The following is a 14,761-nucleotide window of genomic DNA, read 5'->3' on the forward strand; positions in this document are numbered from 1 at the left end:
ATCCCCGAGTGTGTGATACAGAGACAGGGGGCGGTGTACTCACCCCGCGAGTGTGTGATACAGAGACAGGGGGCGGTGTACTCATCCCCTGAGTCTAAGATACAGAGACAAGGGGCAGTTTGCTCATCCCCTGGGTCTGTGATACAGAGACAGGGGGCCGTCTACTCATCCCCTGAATCTGAGATACAGTGACAAGGGGCAGTTTGCTCATCCCCTGGGTCAGTAATAAAGAGACAGGGGGCGGTCTACTCATCCCCAGAATCAATGATACAGAAACATTGGGCGGTGTACTCATCCCCTGAGTCTGTGATACAGAGACAGGGGGCGGTCTACTCATCCCCCGAGTGGATGATACAGAGACAGGGGCGGTCTACTCATCCCCTGAGTCTGTGATGCAGACAAACGGCGCGGTCGACTCATCCCCTGAGTCTGTGATACAGAGACAGGGGGCGGTCTATTCATCCCCTGAGTCTGTTATATAGAGACAGGGGGCGGTCTACTCATCCCCTGAGTCTCTGATACTGAGACAGGGGACGGTCTACTCATCCCCTGAATCTGAGATACAGAGACAGGGGGCGGTTTGCTCATCCCCTGTGTCTGTGATACAGAGACAGGGGGCGGTCTACTCATCCCCTGAGTCTGTGACACAGAGACAGGGGGCGGTCTACTCATCCGCTGAATCAATGGTACAGAAACAGGGGGCGGTTTACTCATCCCCTGAGTCTCTGATACAGAGACAGGGGGCGGTCTACTCATCCCCCGAGTGTGTGATGCAGGGACAGGGGGCGCTCTACTCATCCCCTGAGTCTGTGATACAGAGACAGGCAGTTGGCTACTCATCCCCTCAATCTGAGATGCAGAGACAAGGGGCAGTTTGCTCATCAGCTGGGTCAGTGATAAAGAGACAGGTGGCGGTCTACTCATCCCCTGAATCAATGATACAGAAACAGCGGCGGTGTACTCATCCCCCGAGTGTGTGATACAGAGACAGGGGGCGCTCTACTCCTCCCCTGAGTCTATGATGCAGAGACATGGGGCGGTCTACTCATCCATTGAGTCTGTGATACCGAGACAGGGGGCGGTCTATTCATCCCCTGAATCAATGACAAAGAAACAGGGGGCGGTGCACTCATCCCCTGAGTCTGTGATACAGAGACAAGGGGCGGTCTACTCATCTTCTGAGTCTCTGATACTGAGACAGGGGACGGTCTACTCATCCCCTGAATCTGAGATACAGAGACAAGGGGCAGTTTGCTCATCCCCTGGGTCTGTGATACAGAGACAGGGGGCGGTCTACACATCCCCTGAGTCTGTGACACAGAGACAGGGGGCAGTCTACTCATCCGCTGAATCAATGATACAGAAACATTGGGCGGTCTACTCATCCCCTGAGTCTGTGATACAGAGACAGGCGGTTGGCTACTCAACCCCTGAATCTGAGATACAGAGACAAGGGGGAGTTTGCTCATCCCCTGGGTCAGTAATAAAGAGACAGGGGGCGGTCGACTCATCCCCTGAGTCTGTGACACAGAGACAGGGGGCGGTCGACTCATCCCCTGAGTCTGTGACACAGAGACAGGGGGCGGTCTACTCATCCGCTGAATCAATGATACAGAGACAGGGGGCGGTCTACTCATCCCCCGAGTGTGTGATACAGAGAAAGGGGGCGGTCAACTCATCCCCTGAGTCTGTGATACAGAGACAGGAGGCAGTCAACTCATCCCCTGAGTCTGTGATACAGAGACAGGGGGCGGTCAACTCATACCCTGAGTCTGTGATACAGAGAAAGGGGGCGGTCTACTCATCCCCTGAGTCTGTGATACAGAGACAGGAGGCGGTCAACTCATCCCCTGAGTCTGTGATACAGAGAAAGGGGGAGGTCTACACCTCCCCTGAGTCTAAGATACAGAGATAGGGGGCGGTCTACTCTTCCCCCGAGTGTGTGATCCAGAGACAGGGGGCGGTCTACTCATACCCTGAGTCTGTGAGACAGTGACAGGGGGAGGTCTGCACATCACCTGAGTCTATGATGCAGCGACAGGGGGCAGATTAATCATCCCCTGAGTCTGTGATACAGAGACATGGGGCGGTCTACTCATCCCCTGAGACTGTGATACCGAGAAAGGCAGTGGTCTACTCATCCCCTGAATCTGAGGTACAGTGACAAGGGGCAGTTTGCTCGTCCCCTGGGTCAGTGATAAAGAGAAAGGGGGCGGTCTACTCATCCCCTGAGTCTGTAACAGAGAGACAGGGAGCGGTCTACTCATCCCCAGAATCAATGATACAGAAACAGGGGGCGGTGTACTCATCCCCTGAGTCCGAGATACAGAGACAAGGAGCAGTTTGCTCATCCCCTGGGTCTGTGATACAGAGACAGGGGGCGGTCTACTCATCCCCTGAGTCTGTGACACAGAGACAGGGGGCGGTCTACTCATCTTCTGAGTCTCTGATACTGAGACAGGGGACGGTCTACTCATCTTCTGAGTCTCTGATACTGAGACAGGGGACGGTCTACACATCCCCTGAATCAATGAAACAGAAACAGGGGGCGGTGTTCTCATACGCTGAGACTGTGATGCAGACAAACGGGGCGGTCTACTCATCCCCCGAGTGTGTGAGATAGAGACAGGGGACGCTCCACTCATCCCCGGGCTCTGTGATACAGAGACATGGGGCGGTTTACTCATGCCCTGGGTCTGTGATGGAGAGGAAGGGTCCGGTCTACTCATCTCCTGAGTCTGTGATACAGAGATAGGGGGCGTTTAACTCTTTCCCTGAGTGTGAGATACAGAGACAGGGGGCGCTCTACTCATTCCCTGAGTCTAGAAGACAGAGACAGGGGGCAGTTTACTCATCCACTGGGTCTGTGATAGAGAGGAAGGGGGCGGTCTACCCATCCCCTGAGTCTGTGATACAGAGACAGGCAGTGGTCTACTCATTCCCTGAATCTGAGATACAGTGACAAGGGGCAGTTTGCTCATCCCCTGGGTAATTCAGAAAGAGACAGGGGGCAGTCTACTCATCCCCTGAGTGTGTGACAGAGAGACAGGGGGCGGTCTACTCATCTGCAGAATCAATGATACAGAAACAGGGGGCGGTGTACTCATCCCCTGAGTCTGTGATACAGAGACAGGGGGCGGTCTACTCATCCCCTGAGTCTGTGATACAGAGACAAGGTGCGGTCTACTCATCCCCGAAATCTGTGACACAGAGACAGGGGGCAGTCTACTCATCCCCTGAGTCTATGATACAGAGACATGGGGCGGTCTACTCATCCCCTGATTCTGTGATACAGAGACAGTGGGCGGTCTACTCGTCCCCTGAATCAATGATACAGAAACAGGGGGCGGTGTACTCATCCCCTGAGTCTGTGATGCAGACAAACGGGGCGGTCTACTCATCCCCTGAGTCTGTGATACAGACAGGCAGTGATCTACTCATCCCCTGAATCTGAGATACAGAGACAAGGGGCAGTTTGCTCATCGCCTGGGTCAGTGATAAAGAGACAGGGGGCGGTCTACTCATCCCCTGAGTCTGTGACACAGAGACAGGGGGCGGTCTACTCATTCCCTGAGTCTATGATACAGAGACAGGGGGCAGTTTACTCATCCCCTGAATCTGAGATACAGAGACAAGTGGCAGTTTACTCATCCCCTGGGTCTGTGATCGAGAGGAAGGGGGCGGTCTACTCATCCCCTGAGTGTGATACAGAGATAGGGGGCAGTTAACTCTTTCCCTAAGTGTGAGATACAGAGACAGGGAGCGCTCTACTCATTCCCTGAGTCTGTGATACAGAGACAGGGGGCGGTCTACTCATCCACTGAGTCTGTGACACAGAGACAAGGGGCAGTTTACTCATCCCCTGGGTCTGTGATCGAGAGGAAGGGGGCGGTCTACTCATCCCCTGAGTCTGTGATACAGAGACAGGGGGCGGTCTACTCATCCCCTGAGCCTGTGATACAGAGACAGGGGGCAGTCTGCTCAACCACTGAGTGTGTGATACAAAGACAGGGGACGGTCTACTCATCCCCTAAATTTGTGAGACAGAGACAGGGGGCGGTCTTCTCATCCACTGAGTCTGTGATACAGAGACAGGGGACGGTCCACTCATTAACTGACTCTGTGACACAGAGACAGGGGGCGGTCTACTCATCCCCTGAGTCTGTTATGCAGAGACAGGGGGCGGTCTTCTCATTCCCTGAGTCTGTGATACAGAGACAAGTGGCAGTTTACTCATCGCCTGAGTCTGTGACACAGAGACAGGGGACGGTCTACTCATCCCCTGAATCAATGATACAGAGACAGGGGGCGGTCTACTCATCCCATGAGTCTGTGATGCAGAGACAGGGGGCGGTCTACTCATCCCCTGAGTCTGTGATACAGAGATAGGGGGCGGTCTACTCATCCCCTGAGTCTGTGATACAGAGATAGGGGGCGGTCTACTCTTCCCCCGAGTGTGTGATACAGAGAAAGGGGGCTGTCTAATCATCCCTTGAGTCTGAGATACAGAAACAGGGGGCGGTCGACTCATCCCTTGAATCTAAGAAACAGAGATAGAAGGCGGTGTACTCATCCCCTGAGTCTGTGATACAGGGACAGGGGGCGCTCTACTCATCCCCTGAGACTGTGATGCAGACAAACGGGGCGGTCTACTCATCCCCTGAGTCTGTGATACCGAGAAAGGCAGTGGTCTACTCATCCCCTGAATCTGAGGTACAGTGACAAGGGGCAGTTTGCTCATCCCCTGGGTCAGTGAAAGAGAGAAAGGGGGCGGTCTACTCATCCCCAGAATCAATGATACAGAAACAGGGGGCGGTCTACTCATCTTCTGAGTCTCTGATACTGAGACAGGGGACGGTCTACTCATCCCCTGAATCTGAGATACAGAGACAAGGGGCAGTTTGCTCATCCCCTGGGTCTGTGATACAGAGACAGGGGGCGGTCTACACATCCCCTGAGTCTGTGATACAGAGACAGGGGGCGGTCTACTCATCTTCTGAGTCTCTGATACTGAGACAGGGGACGGTCTACTCATCCCCTGAATCTGAGATACAGAGACAAGGGGCAGTTTGCTCATCCCCTGGGTCGGTGATACAGAGACAGGGGTCGGTCTACACATCCCCTGAGTCTGTGACACAGAGACAGGGGGCGGTCAACTCATCCCCTGAGTCTGTGATGCAGACAAACGGGGCGGTCTACTCATCCCCTGAGTCTGTGATACAGAGACAGGCGGTTGGCTACCCATCCCCTCAATCTGAGATACAGAGACAAGGGGCAGTTTGCTCATCCCCTGGGTCAGTGATAAAGAGAGAGGGGGCGGTGTATTCATCCCCTGAGTCTGTGATACAGAGACAGGGGGCGCTCTACTCATCCCCGGGCTCTGTGATACAGAGACGGGGGCGGTCTACTCATCCACTGAATCTGAGATACAGTGACAAGGGGCAGTTTGCTCATCCCCTGGGTCAGTGATAAAGAGACAGGGGGCGGTCTACTCATCCCCTGAGTCTGTGACACAGAGACAGGGGGCGGTCCACTCATCCCTTGAGTCTGTGACAGAGAGACAGTGAGCGGTCTACTCATCCCCAGAATCAATGATACAGAAACAGGGAGCGGTGTACTCATCCCCTGAGTCTGTGATACAAGGACAGGGGGCGGTCTACTCATCCCCTGAGTCTGTGATACAGGGACAGGGGGCGGTCTACTCATCCCCTGAGTCTGTGACACAGAGACAGGGGGCGGTATACTCATCCCCTATATCAATGAAACAGAGACAGGGGGCAGTCTACTCATCCCGCGAGTGTGTGATACAGAGACAGGGGGCGGTCTACTCATCCCCTCAATTTGTGATACAGAGACAGGGGGCGGTCTACTTATCCCCTCAGTTTGTGATACGCAGACAGGGGGTGGTCTACTCAGCCCCTGAGTCTTTGATACAGAGACAGGGGCTGATCTACCCATCCACTGATTGTGTGATCCAAAGACAGGGGACGGTCTACTCATCCACTGAGTCTGTGATACAGAGACAGGGGGCGGTCTACTCATCCCCTCAATTTGTGATACAGAGACAGGGGGCGGTCTACTTATCCCCTCAGTTTGTGATACGCAGACAGTGGGTGGTCTACTCAGCCCCTGAGTCTTTGATACAGAGACAGGGGCTGATCTACCCATCCACTGATTGTGTGATCCAAAGACAGGGGGCGGTCTAGTCATCCCCTGAATCTGAGATACAGAGACAGGGGGCGGTATACTCATCCCCTGAGTCTTTGATACAGAGACAGTGGGGGGTCTTTTCATCCACTGAGTCTGTGATACAGAGACAGGGGATGGTCCACTCATTAACTGACTCTGTGACACAGAGACAGGGGGCGGTCTACTCATCCCCTGAGTCTGTTATACAGAGACAGGGGTGGTCTACTCATTCCCTGAGTCTGTGAAACAGAGACAAGTGGCAGTTTACTCATCGCCTGAGTCTGTGACACAGAGACAGGGGGCGGTCTACTCATCCCCTGAGTCTGTGACACAGAGACAGGGGGAGGTCTACACCTCCCCTGAGTCTAAGATACAGAGATAGGGGGAGGTCTGCACATCACCTGAGTCTATGATACAGCGACAGGGGGCAGATTAATCATCCCCGAGTGTGTGATACAGAGACAGGGGGCGGTGTACTCATCCCCCGAGTGTGTGATACAGAGACAGGGGGCGGTGTACTCATCCCCTGAGTCTAAGATACAGAGACAAGGGGCAGTTTGCTCATCCCCTGGGTCTGTGATACAGAGACAGGGGGCCGTCTACTCATCCCCTGAATCTGAGATACAGTGACAAGGGGCAGTTTGCTCATCCCCTGGGTCAGTAATAAAGAGACAGGGGGCAGTCTACTCATCCCCAGAATCAATGATACAGAAACATTGGGCGGTGTACTCATCCCCTGAGTCTGTGATACAGAGACAGGGGGCGGTCTACTCATCCCCCGAGTGGATGATACAGAGACAGGGGCGGTCTACTCATCCCCTGAGTCTGTGATGCAGACAAACGGCGCGGTCGACTCATCCCCTGAGTCTGTGATACAGAGACAGGGGGCGGTCTATTCATCCCCTGAGTCTGTTATATAGAGACAGGGGGCGGTCTACTCATCCCCTGAATCTGAGATACAGAGACAGGGGGCGGTTTGCTCATCCCCTGTGTCTGTGATACAGAGACAGGGGGCGGTCTACTCATCCCCTGAGTCTGTGACACAGAGACAGGGGGCGGTCTACTCATCCGCTGAATCAATGGTACAGAAACAGGGGGCGGTTTACTCATCCCCTGAGTCTCTGATACAGAGACAGGGGGCGGTCTACTCATCCCCCGAGTGTGTGATGCAGGGACAGGGGGCGGTCTACTCATCCGCTGAGTCTGTGATACAGAGACAGGCGGTTGGCTACTCATCCCCTCAATCTGAGATGCAGAGACAAGGGGCAGTTTGCTCATCCCCTGAATCAATGATACAGAAACAGGGGCGGTGTACTCATCCCCTGAGTCAGTGATGCAGAGACAGGAGGCGGTCTACTCATCCCCCGAGTGTGTGATACAGAGACAGGGGGCGCTCTACTCCTCCCCTGAGTCTATGATGCAGAGACATGGGGCGGTCTACTCATCCACTGAGTCTGTGATACCGAGACAGGGGGCGGTCTATTCATCCCCTGAATCAATGACAAAGAAACAGGGGGCGGTGCACTCATCCCCTGAGTCTGTGATACAGAGACAAGGGGCGGTCTACTCATCTTCTGAGTCTCTGATACTGAGACAGGGGACGGTCTACTCATCCCCTGAATCTGAGATACAGAGACAAGGGGCAGTTTGCTCATCCCCTGGGTCAGTAATAAAGAGACAGGGGGCGGTCGACTCATCCCCTGAGTCTGTGACACAGAGACAGGGGGCGGTCGACTCATCCCCTGAGTCTGTGATACAGAGACAGGGGGCGCTCTACTCATCCCCGGGCTCTGTGATACAGAGACAGGGGGCGGTCTACTCATCCCCCGAGTGTGTGATACAGAGACGGGGGCGGTCGACTCATCCCCTGAGTCTGTGATACAGAGACAGGGGGCGGTCTACTCATCTCCTGAGTCTGTGATACAGAGACAGGGGGCGTTCTACTCATCCCATGAGTCTGTTATACAGAGACAGGCGGCGGTCTACTCATCCCCCGAGTCAGTGATACAGAGACTGTGTGCGGTCTACTCATCCCCCGAGTCTGTGATACACGGGCAGAAGGCGGTCTACTCATCCCCTGAATCAGTGATACAGAGACTGTGTGCGGTCTACTCATCCCCCGAGTCTGTGATACAGAGACTGTGTGCGGTCTACTCATCCCCCGAGTCTGTGATGCAGAGACATGGGGTGGTCTACTTTAGATGTTTCAGTAAGAACAGAGAAGATGGTAAATGAAGGGGGGTGGGTGTGGCATTGTTAATCAAGGAAAGTATTACAGCGGCAGAAAGGACGTTTGAGGACTCGTCTACTGAGGTAGTATGGGCCGAGGTTAGAAACAGGAGAGGAGAGGTCACCCTGTTGGGAGTTTTCTATAGACCTCCGAATAGTTCCAGAGATGTAGAGGAAAGGATAGCGAAGATGATTCTCGACAGGAGCGAGAGTAACAGGGTAGTGGTTATGGGGGACTTTAACTTTCCAAATATTGACTGGAAATACTATAGTTCGAGTACTTTAGATGGGTCTGTTTTTGTCCAGTGTGTGCAGGAGGGTTTTCTGACACAGTATGTGGACAGGCCAACCAGGGGCGATGCCACATTGGATTTGGTACTGGGTAATGAACCCGGCCAGGTGTTCGATTTAGATGTAGGTGAGCACTTTGGCGATAGTGATCACAATTCGGTTAGGTTTACCTTAGCGATGGGCAGGGACAGGTATATACCGCAGGGCAAGAATTATAGCTGGGGGAAAGGAAATTATGACGCGATTAGGCAAGATTTAGGATGCGTAGGATGGGGAAGGAAACTGCAGGGGATGGGCACAAACGAAATGTGGAGCTTATTCAAGGAGCAGCTAATGCGTGTCCTTGATAAGTATGTACCTGTCAGGCAGGGAGGAAGTTGTCGAGCGAGGGAGCCGTGGTTTACTCAAGAAGTTGAAGCGCTTGTCAAGAGGAAGAGGGCGGCTTATGTTAGGATGAGACGTGAAGGCTCAGTTAGGGCACTTGAGAGTTACAAGCTAGCCAGGAAGGATCTAAAGGGAGGGCTAAGAAGAGCAAGGAGAGGACACGAGAAGTCATTGGCGGATAGGATCAAAGAAAACCCTAAGGCTTTCTATAGGTATATCAGGAATAAACGAATGATAAGAGTTAGAACAGGGCCAATCAAGGATAGTAGTGGGAAGTTGTGTGCGGAATCAGAGGAGATAGGGGAAGCGTTAAATGAATATTTTTCGTCAGTATTTACAGTAGAGAAAGAAAATGTTGCCGAGGAGATTACTGAGATACAGCCTACTAGGCTAGATGGGATTGAGATTCACAAGGAGGAGGTGTTAGCAATTTTGGAAAGAGTGAAAATAGATAAGTCCTCTGGGCAAGATGGGATTTATCCTAGGGTTCTCTGGGAAGCCAGGGAGGAGATTGCAGAGCAGTTGTTGTTGATCTTTATGTCGTCATTGTCGACAGGAGTAGTGCCGGAGGACTGGAGGATAGCAAATGTTGTCCCCTTGTTCAAGAAGGGGAGTAGAGACAGCCCTGGTAATTATAGACCTGTGAGCCTTACTTCGGTTGTGGGTAAAATGTTGGAAAAAGTTATAAGAGACAGGATTTATAATCATCTTGAAAAGAATAAGTTCATTTGCGATAGTCAGCACGGTTTTGTGAAAGGTAGGTCGTGCCTCACAAACCTTATTGAGTTTTTCGAGAAGGTGACCAAACAGGTGGATGAGGGTAAAGCCGTGGATGTGGTGTATATGGATTTCAGTAAGGCGTTTGATAAGGTTCCCCACGGTAGGCTATTGCAGAAAATAGGGAAGTATGGGGTTGAAGGTGATTTAGAGCTTTGGATCAGAAATTGGCTAGCTGAAAGAAGACAGAGGGTGGTGGTTGATTGCAAATGTTCATCCTGGAGTTTAGTTACTAGTGGTGTACCGCAAGGTTCTGTTTTGGGGCCACTGCTGTTTGTCATTTTTATAAACGACCTGGATGAGGGTGTAGAAGGGTGGGTTAGTAAATTTGCGGATGACACGAAGGTCGGTGGAGTTGTGGATAGTGTCGAAGGGTGTTGTAGGGTACAGAGGGACATAGATAGGCTGCAGAGCTGGGCTGAGAGATGGCAAATGGAGTTTAATGCGGAGAAGTGTGAGGTGATTCACTTTGGAAGGAGTAACAGCAATGCAGAGTACTGGGCTAATGGGAAGATTCTTGGTAGTGTAGATGAGCAGAGAGATCTTGGTATCCAGGTACATAAATCCCTGAAAGTTGCTACCCAGGTTAATAGGGCTGTTAAGAAGGCATATGGTGTGTTAGCCTTTATTAGTAGGGGGATCGAGTTTCGGAGCCACGAGGTCATGATGCAGCTGTACAAAACTCTGGTGAGGCCGCACCTTGAGTATTGCGTGCAGTTCTGGTCACCGCATTATAGGAAGGATGTGGAAGCTTTGGAAAGGGTGCAGAGGGGATTTACTAGGATGTTGCCTGGTATGGAAGGAAGGTCTTACGAGGAAAGGCTGAGGGACTTGAGGTTGTTTTCATTGGAGAGAAGGAGGAGGAGAGGTGACTTAATAGAGACATACAAGATAATCAGAGGGTTAGATAGGGTGGATAGTGAGAGTCTTTTTCCTCGGATGAGGATGGCAAACACGAGGGGACATAGCTTTAAGTTGAGGGGTGAAAGATATAGGACAGATGTCAGAGGTAAATAAAAGCAAAATACTGCGGATGCTGGAAATCTGAAACAAAAACAAGAAATGCTGGATTCACTCAGCAGGTCTGGCAGCATCTGTGGAAAGAGAAGCAGAGTTAACGTTTCGGGTCAGTGACCCTTCTTCGGAACTTCGGAAGTTCCGAAGAAGGGTCACTGACCCGAAACGTTAACTCTACTTCTCTTTCCACAGAAGATGTCAGAGGTAGTTTCTTTACGCAGAGAGCAGTAGGGGTGTGGAACGCCCTGCCTGCAACAGTAGTAGACTCGCCAACTTTAAGGGCATTTAAGTGGTCATTGGATAGACATATGGATGTAAATGGAATAGTGTAGGTCAGATGATCGGCGCAACATCGAGGGCCGAAGGGCCTGTACTGCGCTGTAATATTCTAATTCTAATTCTAATTCTAACTAACCCTGTGGCTCCGACACCTAATCCTCCTCCTCACATCCAACTTCCCCCTCATCCGATAATCTCTTCTGATTTACAAACTGCAGACTTTCCCTCCCCTGCAGGTCCTTGAGCCGTTCTCCCCTTCCAGCAGCTCGACCTGCTCTGTGTCACCTCTGCTCATTCTCCCTATCGATGCTGTAGTCCAAGGCAAACGCAAAGTACCGCACTCGTGCCTGGGACCAAGTGATTTGTGCAGAATCCTTGCAGTCAGGACAAAGTCCTGCAGCAGCTGCCACACCACTCCCTGTAGACGAAAGACCTGCTACCCGACCCGAACCCGACAGGACCCGACGGCATGTGTTTGGTTCGGATCAGGACGGGTCGCACTTCCAGGTCCGGCATTCGGGCCGGATCAGACACGCTCTATCACCACCTCAGGTAAGTGACTCTAATGTTAATTTACTTTTTGGACTCCAAAGGTGGTTTTTTTACAGTTATTTTAAGCTTGTGCAGGCAAGCAACAAAGTGAAAAACGGAAGGTAGGTTTACTGATGGTCGGGCAGGGTCGAGCGCGGGAAAAAATGGAAGGACTCGATCCGGGTCGGGCTCGGGGCCGGATGGGGTTCCCTCGGGCTCAGGTCGGATCTCATTTGCAGACCTGAGCCAGCTTTTACTGTAGACTTCATCAACTTTAGGAATACTAGAAATCTCCAAACATTTCTACAATCACAGTAAGAGCCAGTAGAAATCAATCAGCAACCAACCTGGAAGCAGCTGATGATCCCTTTGAATAGCACTGGTGGCGGGGAGGGGTCCTGAAGGTGTGTTCACCTGTGTGTATTTAAGAGACAGAATTAGTTGGAGCATTGAGCTCCAAAATGGCAGCTTGGCAACAAATCTCTTTTTTTCCCCAAAAATATATTTTATTCATAAAAATCTGTAAAATATGCATTATAAACCAGTTCAAAACAGTACCAAGTTGACATTCCAAAGAGTGCAAAGGAAATCAATTTTCTTCAATACAGGAGTGAGTTGCCTCACAACCCTTCCATTCCATTTTACATGCCATGTACATTTTACAGCAAACTCATATCTGGTGTATATAGCCCGAGGGGTTTCCCATGGGTCCAGCCCCTCAGTTCACTTTGGTGGGAGGACCTTACACAGTGGTCTTTCCCCATTGAGCCTTTGCAGTGGCTGCCCCAAGCTTTAGTGCGTCCCTCAGCACGTTGTCCTGGACCTTGGAATGTGCCAGTCTGCAACACTCGGTCGTGGACAACTCTTTGTGCTGGAAGACCAGCAAGTTTCGGGCAGACCAAAGAGCGTCTTTCACCAAATTGATGGTCGTCCAGCAGCAGTTGATGTTTATCTCGGTGTGTGTTCCTGGGAACAGCCCACAGAGCAGAGACTCCTGTGTTACAGAGCTGCTTGGGATGAACCTCGACAAAAATCACTGCATCTCTTTCCACACCTGCTTTGCAAAGACACATTCCAGAAGGAGGTGGGCAACTGTCTCTTCCTCACCGCAGCCACCTCGAGGGCAGTGTGTGGAAGGTGGGGGGGGCGTGGTGGCGAGACTCCGGGCATGCAGGAAGGATCTGACGGGGAGGGCCCTTCTCACCACCAGCCAAGCTACGTCTTGGTGCTTGTTTGAAAGTTCTGGTGATGAGGCATTCCAAAGCAGACTTTGGCAGTCTTCTCGGGGAACCATCCGACCGGATCCACCATCTCCTTTTCCCATAGGGTCTTGAGGACATTCCATGCAGCCCACTGCCTGATGGATTGGTGGTCAAAAGTGTTTTCCTGCAGAAACTTTCCCACTAAGGGTAGGTGATACAGCACGGTCCAACTGGCTGGAGTGTTCCGCTGCAATGTGATCAGACCAATCCTTCGCAACGCCGGGGACAGATAGAACCTCAAAACACGTTGTGATACTTGGTGTTTGCGTACTGGGGCTGTACGCACAGCTTGATGCAACCCCAAACGAAAGTGGTCATCAGGATGAGGGCGATGTTGGGTATATTTTTCCCGCCCTTATCCAGAGGTTCGAACATCGTGTCCCTTCGGACCCGATCCATTTTGCATCTCCAGATAAAGAGGAAAATGTCTTGGGTGACTGCCACGGCGCAGGAGTGGGATATGGGCCAGACTTGCACCACATACAGCAACAACGGGAGCGCCTCGCACCTGATGACCAGGTTCTTACCCACAATGGAGAGAGATCGCTGATCCCACATGCTCAGTTTATGGTGTACCCTGGCTACTCGCTCCTTCCAGGTTTTGGCGCACGCCCCATCCCTTCCAAACCATATCCCCAGCACCTTCAGGTAGTCTGACCTGACGGTGCTACTGATCCTCAGTATACTGATCCTTAGTATGTCGGACTACAAAGACTTTACCAAACCATCCTCTTCCTTCAGGCTGCTGATCACAGAGCTCTCTCTGTGGTACCTTTTGGAAGAAGTAACGCAAGCACGTCCCATCCTGTTCAATGCGGACTCTGGACCAGAAGATGATCTTGGAGGCCTCCGTGAAGAGCAAGGCCTGCTGGCTCTTCACCTCTTGGAGATCCTCCTTGACCTCGACCCCCATCGACTACAGCCGGAGCAGATTTTGCATTCTTTTCTGGAGTCGGGACATTTCCCTCTGTCTCTCTCTCGCCTTCTGAACACCTTTGAAGATAAAAAACCTCTTGATCTTCTCCTTGATCGCCTCCCACCAGTGAACTGGAGACTCAGAGGGGTTTCACGGTGCTGCAACCTTTGTAATCCCTTTGAGTTCCTCAAAGTTCTCTGGGGTTAGCAGGGTAGCATTGAGCTTCCATGTCCCCCTGCCAACCCGCTGGTCGTCCTGTAAGTGACAGTCAGCCAGTAAGAGGCAATGGCTGGAGAAGAACACCGGCTGAACATCGGTGGATCTGACCGTGACAGCACGGGACACAAACAGGAAGTCAATCCTGGAACAGGCAGACCGGTCTGATCTTGACCAGGTGTATCTACGCTGCGCTCCATCTGCAGGTTTGCTGAAGACATCGTGCAGTTTGGCATCTTTTACTGTTTCCATTAGGAATCTGGACGTAGCGTCCAGTTTGCTGTCGTCACTGCCGGATCGTCCAGCTGCATCGATGATGCAGTTGAAATCACCACCTCGAATGATTGGCCTGGATGTCACCAGTAGCAATGGGAGCTGCTAAGACAGTCAGCCGCTCGCTGCATTGAACCGGGGCGTACATGTTGATCAACCAGAGCAGAGCATTGTTGTACATTACATCTGCTACAAGGAGGCGACCGCCCACCACCTCCTTAACTTCGGAGATGGTGAAGTTACCTCCCCGCAGCAGAATACCCAGGCCGGAGGAACGGGAATCTTTGCCCCCTGACCAGATCGATGGCCCGTGGGACCACCATCGCGACCATTTCCTGCAGGTGCTAAGGTGTGGTATTCCACACTCCTGCAGAAACAGTAGGTCGGCTTTGACCTT

This window comes from Heterodontus francisci, chromosome 4 (genome assembly GCF_036365525.1).
Source record: "Heterodontus francisci isolate sHetFra1 chromosome 4, sHetFra1.hap1, whole genome shotgun sequence".
Classification (NCBI taxonomy): domain Eukaryota; kingdom Metazoa; phylum Chordata; class Chondrichthyes; order Heterodontiformes; family Heterodontidae; genus Heterodontus; species Heterodontus francisci.